The sequence below is a fragment of the Callithrix jacchus genome, chromosome X (assembly GCF_049354715.1).
Source record: "Callithrix jacchus isolate 240 chromosome X, calJac240_pri, whole genome shotgun sequence".
Taxonomy (NCBI): Eukaryota; Metazoa; Chordata; class Mammalia; order Primates; family Cebidae; genus Callithrix; species Callithrix jacchus.
The window spans coordinates 119703338-119715580 of NC_133524.1; the positions used below are offsets into that span (position 1 = coordinate 119703338).

The 12243-nt window shown below is 45.4% G+C and overlaps 1 protein-coding gene and 1 pseudogene across 26 annotated transcripts in view; one reads left to right on the forward strand and one right to left on the reverse strand.

Moving 5' to 3' along the window:
* The window catches only part of LOC103790361 (small ribosomal subunit protein bS21m pseudogene), a 107164-nt pseudogene extending 96502 nt beyond the window's left edge, over positions 1 to 10662 (reverse strand). The window contains exon 1 of the transcript XR_013531392.1: positions 10586 to 10662. The product of XR_013531392.1 is annotated as a small ribosomal subunit protein bS21m pseudogene (transcript). The remainder of the gene's footprint in view (positions 1 to 10585) is intronic.
* Positions 9963 to 12243, forward strand: part of STAG2 (STAG2 cohesin complex component) — a 145049-nt gene continuing 142768 nt past the window's right edge. For 10 of the 25 annotated variants that reach the window (XM_035288954.3, XM_078362333.1, XM_078362330.1 and 7 more), the window contains exon 1: positions 11101 to 11251. The gene's annotated coding sequence lies outside the window, so the exon portion shown is untranslated. Of the gene's footprint in view, positions 10268 to 10708; positions 10833 to 11100; positions 11502 to 12243 lie in introns of those variants that run through there. The other 15 variants (XM_078362326.1, XM_078362332.1, XM_035288958.3 and 12 more) reach the window with 4 other exon arrangements.

The following is a 12243-nucleotide window of genomic DNA, read 5'->3' on the forward strand; positions in this document are numbered from 1 at the left end:
AAAAATATAATAAAGTGGCCGGGCGCGGTGGCTCAAGCCTGTAATCCCAGCACTTTGGGAGGCCGAAGCGGGTGGATCACGAGGTCAAGAGATCGAGACCATCCTGGTCAATATGGTGAAACCCCGTCTCTACTAAAAAAAAAAAAAAAAAAAAATTAGCTGGGCACGGTGGTGCGTGCCTGTAATCCCAGCTACTCGGGAGGCTGAGGCAGGAGAATTGCCTGAACCCAGGAGGCGGAGGTTGCGGTGAGCCAAGATTGCGCCATTGCGCTCCAGCCTGGGTAACAAGAGCAAAACTCGGTCTCAAAAAAAAAAAAAAAAAAAAAAATATATATATATATATAATAAAGTACGTGTTTTATTTATATATACTTTTTGAGACAGAGTTTCACTCCTGTTGCCCAGGCTGGAGTGCAATGCCACTCTGCTTGTCTCACTGCAACCTCTGCCTCCTGGATTCAAGTGATTCTCCTGCCTCAGCCTCCCAAGTAGCTGGGATTACAGGTACCCACTACCACACCTGGCTAATTTTTGCTTTTTTTTTTGAGATGGAGTTTTGTTCTGTCACTCAGCTGGAGTGCACTGACCTATCTTAGCTCAGTGCAACCTCCACTGCCTGCGTTCAAGCAATTCCCCTGCCTCAGCCTCCCAAGTAGCTGGGACTACAGGTGTGTGCCACCATGACTGGCTAATTTTTTGTATTTTAGTAGAGATGGGTTTGGGGCCGGGCGCGGTGGCTCAAGCCTGTAATCCCAGCACTTTGGGAGGCCGAGGCGGGTGGATCACGAGGTCAAGAGATCGAGACCATCTTGGTCAACATGGTGAAACCCCGTCTCTACTAAAAACACAAAAAATTAGCTGGGCATGGTGGCCTGTGCCTGTAATCCCAGCTACTCAGGAGGCTGAGGCAGGAGAATTGCCTGAACCCAGGAGGCGGAGGTTGCGGTGAGCCGAGATCGCACCATTGCACTCCAGCCTGGGTAACAAGAGCGAAACTCTGTCTCAAAGAAAAAAGAGATGGGTTTCACCATGTTGGCCAGGATGGTCTCAATCTCCTGACCTTGTGATCCAGCTGCTTCAACCTCCCAAAGTGCTGGGATTACAGGCTTGAGCTACCATGCCCAGCCTAAATTTTTAATTAAAAAAAAATTTTTTTTTAAAGAAAGGGTTGCACCATGTTGGTCAGGCTGGTCTCGAACTCCTGACCTCAGGTGATCCACCTGTCTCAGCTTCCCAAAGTGCTGAGATTACAAGCATAGGCCACCATGCCTAGGCTAAATTTTTGAATTTTTTTGTAGAGACAGGGTCTCCCTTTGTTGCCCAGGCTGATCTTAAACTCCTGGGCACAAGCAATCCTGCCTTAGCTTCCTAAAGTGCTGCGATTACAGGTGTGAGTCACGGCTCCCAGCCTGCGAGTAATTTAGTTTGCTCTGAATGCATGGCATAACGAACAGGGAGCAGCTGTTTGTTCATTCATTCTTTCAATCATTCAACAAATATTTTTTGAGCACCTATCCTATTTCAGGCTTTATACTAAGGGCTGAGAATGCAACAATGAACATTACCTCAGTATGTAATGTTCACAGTTATGAATGATGAGATTTGGATAAAACCATGGAAGGCACTGAAAGTTACCCTAGAGTTTGTACTTGATTCTTCAGATCCTCACTACTCAGACTATGGACTTTAGACCAGCAACATGGGAGTGTACAGGAAGTTTGTTAGAAATGCAAAGTCTCAGCCAGGTAGGCGTGGTGACTTGTGCCTGTAATCCCAGCACTTTGGGAGGTGGAGGCAGGCGGATAGCTTGAGCCCAGGAGTTGAGACTAGCCTGGGGAACATGGCGGAAATCTCTCTCTTAAAAGTGCAAAAAAACAAAACCAAAAACAAAATTTAGCTGAGTATGGTGGCAGGTACCTGTAGTCCCAACTACTTGGGAGGCTGAGATGGGAGAATGGCTTGAGCCCAGGAGGTGGATGTTCCAGTGAGCCAAGATTGTGCCATTGCACTCCAGCCTGGGTGACATAGTGACACCCTGTCTCTACACAACACACACACACAGACACACACACACACAAAGAAATGCAAAGTCTTAGGTTCTGCTGTAGCCACAGACTTACAGAATCAGAATTTGCATTTCAGCAAGATCCCTAGGTGATTCTTATGCATATCAGTGTTAGAGGAACGTTGGTGTAGGCCAACTAAGACAACAAGGGAGTATGTACATTGGTCATTAAGTTAAAAAGAAAGAAAAAAAGAGTATGTAAATGAATGAGTTAGAGTAAGCAAGAAGGTAAGAGAGTTAGTAAGCATGCATAAAAATAAGGAAGTAATCTAATCAGGATTGGAGTGGATGTGAAAGAAACTGGATCTGGAACTACTATTGTAGTTAGATGAGAAGTGGAAGGGGCTGCCGGCGCGGTGGCTCATGCCTGTCACACTTTGGGAGGCCGAGGCAGGTGAATCATGAGGTCAGGAGTTTGAGACCAGCCTGGCCAATTTGGTAAACCCCATGTCTACCAAAAATACAAAAATTAGCCAGGTGGCTGGGCGTGGTGGCTCACGTCTGTAATCCAAGCACTTTGGAGGCCAAGGCAGGCGGATCACCTGAGGTCGGGAGTTCAAGACCAGCCTGACTAACATGGTGAAACCCCGTCTTGAAAAAAAAAAAATTAGCCAGGCATGGTGACACGTCTGTAGTCCCAGCTACTCGGGAGGCTGAGGCAGAAGAATTGCTTGAACCCCGGAGGCGGAGGTTGCAGTGAGCCGAGACCGTGCCATTGCACTCCAGCCTGGGTGACAGAGCGAGACTCAGTCTCAAAACAAACAAAAGATAGAGCTTTAGTTCCATTAACTCATACTAGGAACACTGTAAATCATTAAAAGCAAAGAAAAAAAATCAGCAAATCTAGTAATAGGGTATTTAAGATGTCTTACAAGGTGCCAGTTATTTGTTTTAGACAAGGGTTATTGGTATGTCTATTTCCTGTTACAGCTACAGGTCCAAGGTCTATTCCTAATTATTGCAGCATCAGGCCCTTAATCATGTAAGTTCATATGGGCAATGATAAGGATCTTGGAAATTAAGTCATTATATCCAGGTTTATAAAAAGCTGATTTGTAAACCAGAAATTCAATTTATTATTTTGTAATGGAGTAATTATCTTTCCAATAACCAATTAATTTTTTCATTTATTACCAGTGCCTTTTTTTTTTGGAGACAGGGTCTCAGTTTGTCTTTCAAGCTGGAGTGCAGTAGTGCAATCTCAGCTCACACCTTGACCCCCAAGGCTCAAAGATTCTCCACCTCCAGAGCTCAAACCATCCTACCACCTCAGTCTCCAGAATAGCTGGGACTACGGAGCATGCTACCATGCCTGGCTGGTCTCAAACTCCTGGATTCAAGTGATCCTCTCACCTCAGCCTCCCAAAGTGTTGGAATTGCAGGCATGAGCCAACGTGCACAGTCCCAGTGTTAAAATTTTTATTACAATTTATTCACTTTGAAATAGTTGAGGACTCATAAGAAGTAGCAAAAACGGTAGAGAGAATTTCCACGTACCCTTCACAAAGCTTTGCCCCAATGATAACCATAACCATAGCACCTTGTCAAATCCAGGAAATTGACAATACAGCACTATCAACTCAAATGCAGACCTTATATGGATTCCACCAGGTTTTCTCATGTACTTGTGTGTGTCTGTATTTGTAGTTCTCTAAAATTGTACCACCTGTGGATTTGAGGAACCATCACCCAAATCAGGATGCATTGTTCCATCACCACAAAAAACTCTCTCATGTAACCCCTTAATACTCAGTCTCTTCCCAACCCTAATCCTTGTCAACCACTGATCTGTCCTCCATAACTATAATTTTTCATTTTGCTAATATTTTCATTTTGCTAATATTACATATTAGTTACAATGATTCCATTGTAACTCTTTGAGATTTTTTTTCCCACTAAGCATAATACCCTTCAGATCCATGTAAGTTTATTGTATGTATCAATAGTTCATTTATTTATATATCTAGAGACAGAGGTTTGCTTGTCGCCTAGGCTGGAGTGCAGTGGCTTCATCTCAACTTACTGCAACCTCCGCCTCCCAGGTTCAAGGAATTCTCCTGCCTCAGCCTCCCGAGTAGCTTGGACTACAGGTGCCTGCCACCTTGCCTGGCTAAATTTTATATTTTTAGTAGATGGAGTTTCACCATGTTGGGCAGGGTGGTCTTTAACTCCTGACCTCAGGTGATTCACCTACTTCGGCCTCCCTAAGTGCTGGGATTACAGGTGTGAGCCACTGTGTACCGCCAAGAGTTTCTTTTTATTGCTGATTTGTATTCCATTCCATGATGGAACCAGTTTGCTTTGGCTATCACAAATAAAAGCTGCTATAAGTACTCATGTGTAGGTTTTTGTACAAACATAAATTTTCATTTCTTTGGGATAAATGCTCAGGAGTGATATTGCTGGGTCAGATGGTAAGTATGTATTTAACTTTGTAGGAAAGTGCCAAACTGTTTTCTGGAGCAACCAGTGTAAGATCTTAAAACTTCCATAATTAATACATGGTCACTGTAAAAAAAAAAAAGAATAAAATAAGGTAGAAATGTACAAAATGAAAAGTAGAATGACAAGTCATGGATCTATACTGCCTCTTTCCTGAGTGGTAACTGCTGTTAGGTTTCCTGTATATTCAAGAATGTTATGGCTGGGCGTGGTGGCTCATGCCTGTAATCCCAGCAGTTTGGGAGGCTAAGGCAGGAGAATTGCTTAAGAACAGGAGTTCATAACCAGCCTGGGCAACACAGTGAGATGCCGTCTCTACAAAAAAAATGTTTTATACATATGCAAGCAAATACATGTATATATAAACATATATATTCTAAAATGAGATCACACTATACAGGTAATTGTAACTTGATTTTTTCTCATATCTTAGAATATCTGCAATATTAATAAATATATACTTGTTTTAATGGTGGGCATAGGACTCCATTGTATGGACATATAATTTCTTCACTCAGTCCCCTGATTGCCATTTCTATTGTCAGTTTCTATTTCAAAGCTATAATGAAAATCTTTCCATATGTATTTCTGTATAACTTTGTTTATTTATTACCTGGTAACTTTCTTTTTTTTTTGAGATGGAGTTTCGCTGTTGTTACCCAGACTGGAGTGCAATGGCACGATCTCGGCTCACTGCAACCTCTGCCTTCTGGGTTCAAGAAATTCTCCTGCCTCACCCTCCCGAGTACCTGGGATTACAGGCACGCGCCACCATGCCCAGCTAATTTTTGTATTTTTAGTAGAGACGGGGTTTCACCTCGTTGACCAAGATGGTCTCGATCTCTTGACCTCGTGATCCACCCGCCTCGGCCTCCCAAAGTGCTGGGATTATAGGCGTGAGCCACCGTGCCTGGCCTCATTTTTTTTTTTTTGAGATGGAGTCTCACTCTTGTCACCCAGGCTGGAGTGCTGTAGCATGATCTTGGCTTACTGCAACCTCTGCCTCCTGGTTTCAAGTGATTCTCCTGCCTCAGCCTCCCAAACAGCTGGGACTGCAGGTGCGTGGCACCATGCCTGGCTAATTTTTTGTATTTTTAGTAGAGACAGGGTTTCACCTCTTGACCTCTTGATCCACCCACCTTGGCCTCCTGAAGTGCTGGGATTACAGGCATGAGGCACCATGCCCGACCATCTGGTATAATTTGTATAAGCATATCTGTACGGTAGACTCCTAGAAATGGAATTACTAGGTCAGTTTTACATTTAACTGCTCTGAGATACTTTCAACTTTTTCTTCAGTTTTAAAAATGTTCATAGAGATGGGGTGTTGCCTTGTTGCCCAGGCTGGTCTCAAACTCCTGGGCTCAAGTGATTCTCCTGCCTTGGCCTCCTGGTGTTAGAATTGCAGATGCGAGCCACCACACCCAGCTTTTTTTTTTTTTAAGTTTATTTATTTATTAAACTTTACTCTCCCCTCAATGATATATGAGAGTTTTTAGTTCTTTACCCACACTAAGTATTATCAACATTTTAAATCTCTGGCAATCTGGTAGGAGAGGTTGTATTTAATTTGCATTTCTTAGTGGCAAATGAAGTTGAGAACTATTTTTTTTTTTTTTGAGACGGAGTTTCACTTTTGTTGCCCAGTCTGGAGTGCAATGGAGCTATCTCAGCTCACTGCAAATTCTGCCTTCCGGGTTCTAGCAATTCTTCTGCTTCAGCCTCCCTAGTAGCTGGGATTATAGGTGCCTGCCACCATGCCCAGCTAATTTTTGGTATTTTTACTAGAGACAGGGTTTCACTATGTTGGCCAGGCTGGTCTTGAACTCAGGCGATCTTGAACTCAGGCTGGTCTTGACTTTAGGCGATCCACGTGCCTCAGCCTCCCAAAGTACTGGTATTACAGGCATAAGCCACCGTGCCCGGCTGAGCACTATTTTATATATGCATTAGCCATCTGTATTTCGTCTCCAACAAGTAGCCTATATCCTTTGTCCGTTTTTCTGTTTTTTTTTTTTTTTTTTTGAGACGGAGTTTCGCTCTTGTTACCCAGGCAGGAGTGCAATGGCGCCATCTCGGCTCACCGCAACCTCAACTTCCTGGGTTCAGGCAATTCTCCTGCCTCAGCCTCCTGAGTAGTTGGGACTACAGGTACGCGCCACCATGCCCAGCTAATTTTTTGTATTTTTAGTAGAGACGGGGTTTCACCATGTTGATCAGGATGGTCTCGATCTCTTGACCTCGTGATCTACCCGCCTCGGCCTTCCAAAGTGCTGGGATTACAGGTGTGAGCCACAGCGCCCGGCTTTTTTTTTTTTTTTTTTTTTTTTTTTAGAGACAGGGTCTTGACCATGTTGGCCAGGATAGTGTCAAACCCCTGACCTCAGGTGATCCGCCCAACTCAGCCTCCCAAAGTGCTGGGATTACAGGTGTGAGCCACTGTGCCCAGCTCCTTTGTCCATTTTTCTACTGGAATTTAAAATTTTATCTTGTTGATTTTGATAGTTCTCTGTATCTTAAATAAATTAGCTTTTTTCATCCATATAGCAAATTATTTTCTCACAGTTTCTAGCTTACCTTTTGACTTTGTTTCTGGTATCTTGGTATATATAATTTTTAATTTCTGTGGACTCAAATTTATTTATCTACCTTTAGGTTTCTGGGTTTTAGGTTATGTTTAGAATGATGTTTGAAAATATAAGAAATATACATATGCTGTCCAGAGGAGGAGACTATCTGGAAAACCTAATTTATAATCAGAAGTTTGCTCCATTTGCATGGAGTTAGAGCAAAGAGAACTATGGGATGTTTTAGTCTGCCCGTGGTAAACCTGGAGGATTATCTTTGCTATACTGTGGCATATGAATCTCTAGTGACCAGAACATTTCTGCATCAAATAGTATCTTGCCCTTTATATAGCATCAAATGTTTGTAAGTCTTAACTATTCAACTCCCCTTTTTTACTATTTCTTATTAGGCACCCAAAGCCTTTATAATATTTTCTCATAAAGGACATGTTACAAACAAGATTATTTTCCATCAGTTACATATTTCATTTGATGGCATTTTCTGTTTGTCCTCACGTTCCAAGGGTGAATTGTTTAGGTTTTTCAGTACCCCATGAAATAAACTCCGCTTCTTAGGACTGGGGCACCTAGCATTCTGTACATATTGAAGTCTTGATAAATATTTTTTGAAAGAGCTTTAACAAAAAATAATGGTTGCTGTAAAATATTCTTATGTCAGTACAAAAATGCTACAAAATTTATTTCTGATGTTACACCAGTTTCAGTTATTAATTTTCAGTGGTATTTTTCACAAAATGGAAAGCACATCTGCTAAACAGAAGAGCTTTTCAGTTTTGTTCTAAGCATAAAATTGTGTAAAATCTTGGTTGCTACACAGATAATTAACTGAAAACACAAATTTATAAAATAGATAAAAAATTATTTGTACTATGTACTATAAATGTGATATTTGGAGCAGAAAATCAGTAGTTTTCAGCTAATACTAAGACAGGAAATCATTTAATATCAATTGAGATTAACTTGGCACAATTGAACTAAATTAATGTAAAAATGACTTGGTACACGGCCCAATTTTTCTATTACTTCAAGTGGAATTTTGCATTAACTTATATAACTCTGTAAATTTTCCACTACTCTCTATTTAATGTTCTAGCTGCATCATTCTGTAACTTGAATCTATTAAACTGTATAGCATTCTACCAAAGATGGTCTACAAAAGAAATGGAAATTTATTTTGAATAGTATTCCACTCCTTAAAGCTTTAGAGGTAAGTAAAAATGTCTCAGATTTTACTTCTGGTTATTGGTATTCAGATGTTTCTGTTTAACTTTTATTGTTCAGTTGATTAAATATAGTATAACTCTTTTTGTAAAGTTGCAGAAAAAAACAATAAGCAGAGAGGATGAGAGAAACTAACAAGAGATACAGAAGGAATATAATTTAAGGACTAAAAATAATCATATTACATTAGGAATGTTAGAAGTGATATCGGAGTGAAGGCTTCGTTATTTACATGGGGCTCGCCTATTTCTCATTGGAAAACAAATAATTGAAATGTAATTTAATATTAAATATTTCATCAAAAATTTCAAAAAAGGAACCCAAACGAAGACTTCTGAAGCAAACACTTATTTTATGAATCTACGAACTTCTGTTAACAGCAATGGAGACATTATAATAGGTCACTTCTTCCTGTCCAAGGAAAAAGCGGTGCTTCTGAGGGGATAGGCCCTCCCCGAGTTTTTCTCCCCGGAGTAAAGAACTCTTGGCGGTCAAAGGTTCAGTACACTGGATTTGAAACAAACAAAAAAATAAGGCTGACAAGGACTTGAGTTAACAGGGGTCGGAGGAGCAGAAAGGGTCTTTTCGCACTTCAAACATCTTCGGGGAGGGTTGGGAAGGCAGGATGCGAGGTAACCTAAATTCCTAACAGTTTCGCGCGGCCGCCCCCGCCCAGGAAGGCAGTGGATGCGCGGTGGAGGCGGGGTAGGTCCCCCTCCACTCCTTTTGCCCAAATTTCGAGTTCCCTCCACTTCGCTCAGTCCTATCTCTTCCCCTGCCCGGACAGTGGCGAACAAATTGGTCGAGCGCCCGGCCTAGCGTACTAGTCTAGTTCCTTAGGACTCTAGACCCTGGAGACACAGACCACGTTTTCTCGGAGACCGGACCAGTGGGCTGTAAAGCAAAAAAATTTCTCTTTCTTTTCCAGGGCCAGGTCTTCCTGGTAGAGAATCAGCTCGCTCTCTCTCCACACGCGAAGCAAAAAACAAACAAAACCAATCTCTCCTCCGCCCCCGATCTAACCCAAGCATTCTCATTAAACCATTTAGAATCAGGTGCCAGAGTTAAGCGAGTTGGGTTCTTTTGGTGGGAAGGGGTAGGGACAAGGGGACATTGGTGGTCCGGAATGTAGGGCCGCAGGCCCCTAGCCGGGGCGTGTCATAAGAGGGGACTTCGAAGAGTGATGCCCGACTTGGCTGCCACCTTAGGGCCGCGCGAGGGGCAGAGGGGCTAGGGAACGAGTCCCCGAGCGAGCCCAGCCGGCCTCTGAATTTCCACGGCCTGGGCTCCGCCGGACATTCCTATCGCCCTCCCCTCGACACCCCACTAAAGATATAAAAACCGCGGCTCGATCGGGTCGGCGACGGAAGCGCGGCTAAACGACAGAGTAAGTCAGGCGCGAGCACGGCACCTTGTTTACCCCACTCGGCGGCGCGCCCCTGCCGGCGCCTGGTTTGCGGGCGGCGTCGGAGAAGCTGAACCCGGGAGTCAGTCGGCCACGATTGGTCGGCGACTGGGAGGAGGACGCTGGGTGGGAGGGCTGGGAGCCAGGCGTTGCAGTGGCAGCTCTCTGCCGCTAGATGGCGCTCCCTCCCAACGGGAGCCGGGCGCGGGTTCGTGGCCGACAGATGGCGCCTGCGCGTTCCATTCGCCTCCAAGTCGCCGAAGAGCGAACACCCCAAACAATCCCGAAGCGCCACCAAAAAAAAAAAAAAAAAAAAAAAAAAAGAAAAAAAACCCCGCCGGATCCGACCGCCACTTTCAAAACCCCCCACCGCTCTAGAACCGCGGGAGCTTCCGTCCCTGAGTAGAATTCGAGGGTGTAAAGAAGAGGAAGGGGAAAAATATCTTGTACCAGCCCAGGGGTGAAGAAGCCCCCGGCCTGAGAAAGAAGGAGGAGTGGGGGAGGCGAACAGTCTCGTTGCTGCCTCTGTGTACGCTGAGGGGGGAGGTAAGTTATAAAATGGCGGAGGCGAAGCTTCTAGAAGTTTGGAGGGGCACCCGGAGGGCGCGGGGCCCACCGTGAGGTGTGTATGGTTGAAACAGGGCGAGAGAGAGGAGTTGGGAGGGAAAGAGGTTGGGCACTCTGTTGCCATTGAATTTCCCCTCTGCTTCCTTCGTCCCCACGGGGGGCAACCGTGGAGCGGGGGCAGAGTCCAGGCGGGAGGGTCTTCCTCGCCCCCGCGGCGCCCCCAGCCCTTTCTCCCTTCTTCCCCCAAGTCGCTACCCCAACACTTCCAAGGAACTTCCAGCCCCCCTTCCTCCCTACCTCCTACTCCTAGAGTGGCTTTCTACCGCAGAGCTCTTCTTTTCGACTACCCTCGCTGAAGATTTTCTCTTCCTTCCCTCGCCCAACTCTCCCTCGGGGCCTCTACGGAGACCCCCCCCCCCCATGGGTGGCCCAAAATGGAGAACGCGGAGCAGCGCAAGATGGAGGCTCCGCTTCTCTGTGTAGCAGTAGATTTAGATTCCTTTTCTCCGTCAGGCTCTTAAGCCTAGGAGAGCCCGAACTGGAGGTGGGGTGGAGTGCGAGCCGTAGTCAGGGGAGGAAAGCCGGGGAGGCTGTGGTTGGGGTGGGGGAGAGCGCGGTGTCGCGGTGTGGGGAAGGCAGAGCAAAATGGTGGTGCTGGGAACCTGGGGGGAGGGGAGAAAGGAGGCTCAGTTGTGTATATTTGGGCCTCGGACCGAGGGAGGCGAGGGAAAATCTACTCTGATCACACCCCTCCCTCGTGCCCCCTCCCTTCTCCCTTCCCCTCCTTCCTTCCCTCCCTCCCCCCTCCCTCTCTCTCTTCCTCCCTTCCTAGAGAGGGAACAACATTCATGTGACGGGCCCCTCTGCTTCTCCCCCGCCCCATCATCTCCAGCGCGTGGTGGGGGAACTGCTGGGGAAGGCGATTGGCATCGATCTCTCCATCCCTTCCGAGGCCCGACTTCGGTCAGTTTTCTTCGGGCAACAATTTTCGAAATCGGCTGGGGTCTGGCGGTGTTGGCCCCCGCGCGCAGACCTTGCCCCGAAGGGGGCCCTGCCTGCCTGGCATGGGCGGAGGGGGGAAGGGCGGGAGTGGAAGGCTGTTTGTTGGGGGGTTTTGGCGCCACTTTTGTTTTAGTTTTAGTGCTGCTTTTCATTCTGACCCCCACCCGCACTGTCTTTCTCAAGGCACGAACTGAGCTGATCCTTGCCCCAGGTAGGCAGCCTGTGCGTTTTCACTCCACACTTTCATTCTTGCTCGGGGTCGACTTTCTTTTTTCTTCTCCCCTGGATCCGGAGATCTGCGGACGGCGATTTTGGGACGAAAAGGGTCGGATGGGCCGTGGGAGAGAGAAGGTGTGGGAAACAGCATCAAGTAGTTCCGCAAAACTTTGAGCCCTGTTCCCATTTTCTTTTGGCCTAGAATCGTGAACGTATTGTTGATTTCGGCCTTTTTTCCCCCCGTCGCGAGAATGTCTTGTTTTGCCTTTAGTTTTTTTTAATACACCGCTGCACTTTGGACATTTAGTTTCCGCTCCCCCTTGGTGCATATGTCATTTTATTTTTAATCCTTAACTGGACTGGGTTATTGTGTGATTTTTTTTTTTTTCGTGCTTCAGTGCTCGGCTTTAATTTTTAATATTACATTAGTAGTTTCATCCGGTTTGTGAGACTTTCTCTTCCGTGGCCTAGAATGTTTTTTATGTTGCCTACCACCCCTCTTCCCTCTCCCTCCTTCTTTCTCTTGGGTGTAGTTTTTAAATTGAGGGCCATGGTGTTGGATTAAATGGTAATTTACAGTTTACGTGATATATCTATTGGAAACTTTTGATCTGTAAGGTTAGGTTTAAGTAAACGAGACGCTTGTGTTGGTTTGCAATGGTTCCTTAAAATGCGCGGGCCACCCCCACCTCCCACCGTAAAGCCCTATCTTCCCTTCACACTGGAGTGTAAATTCC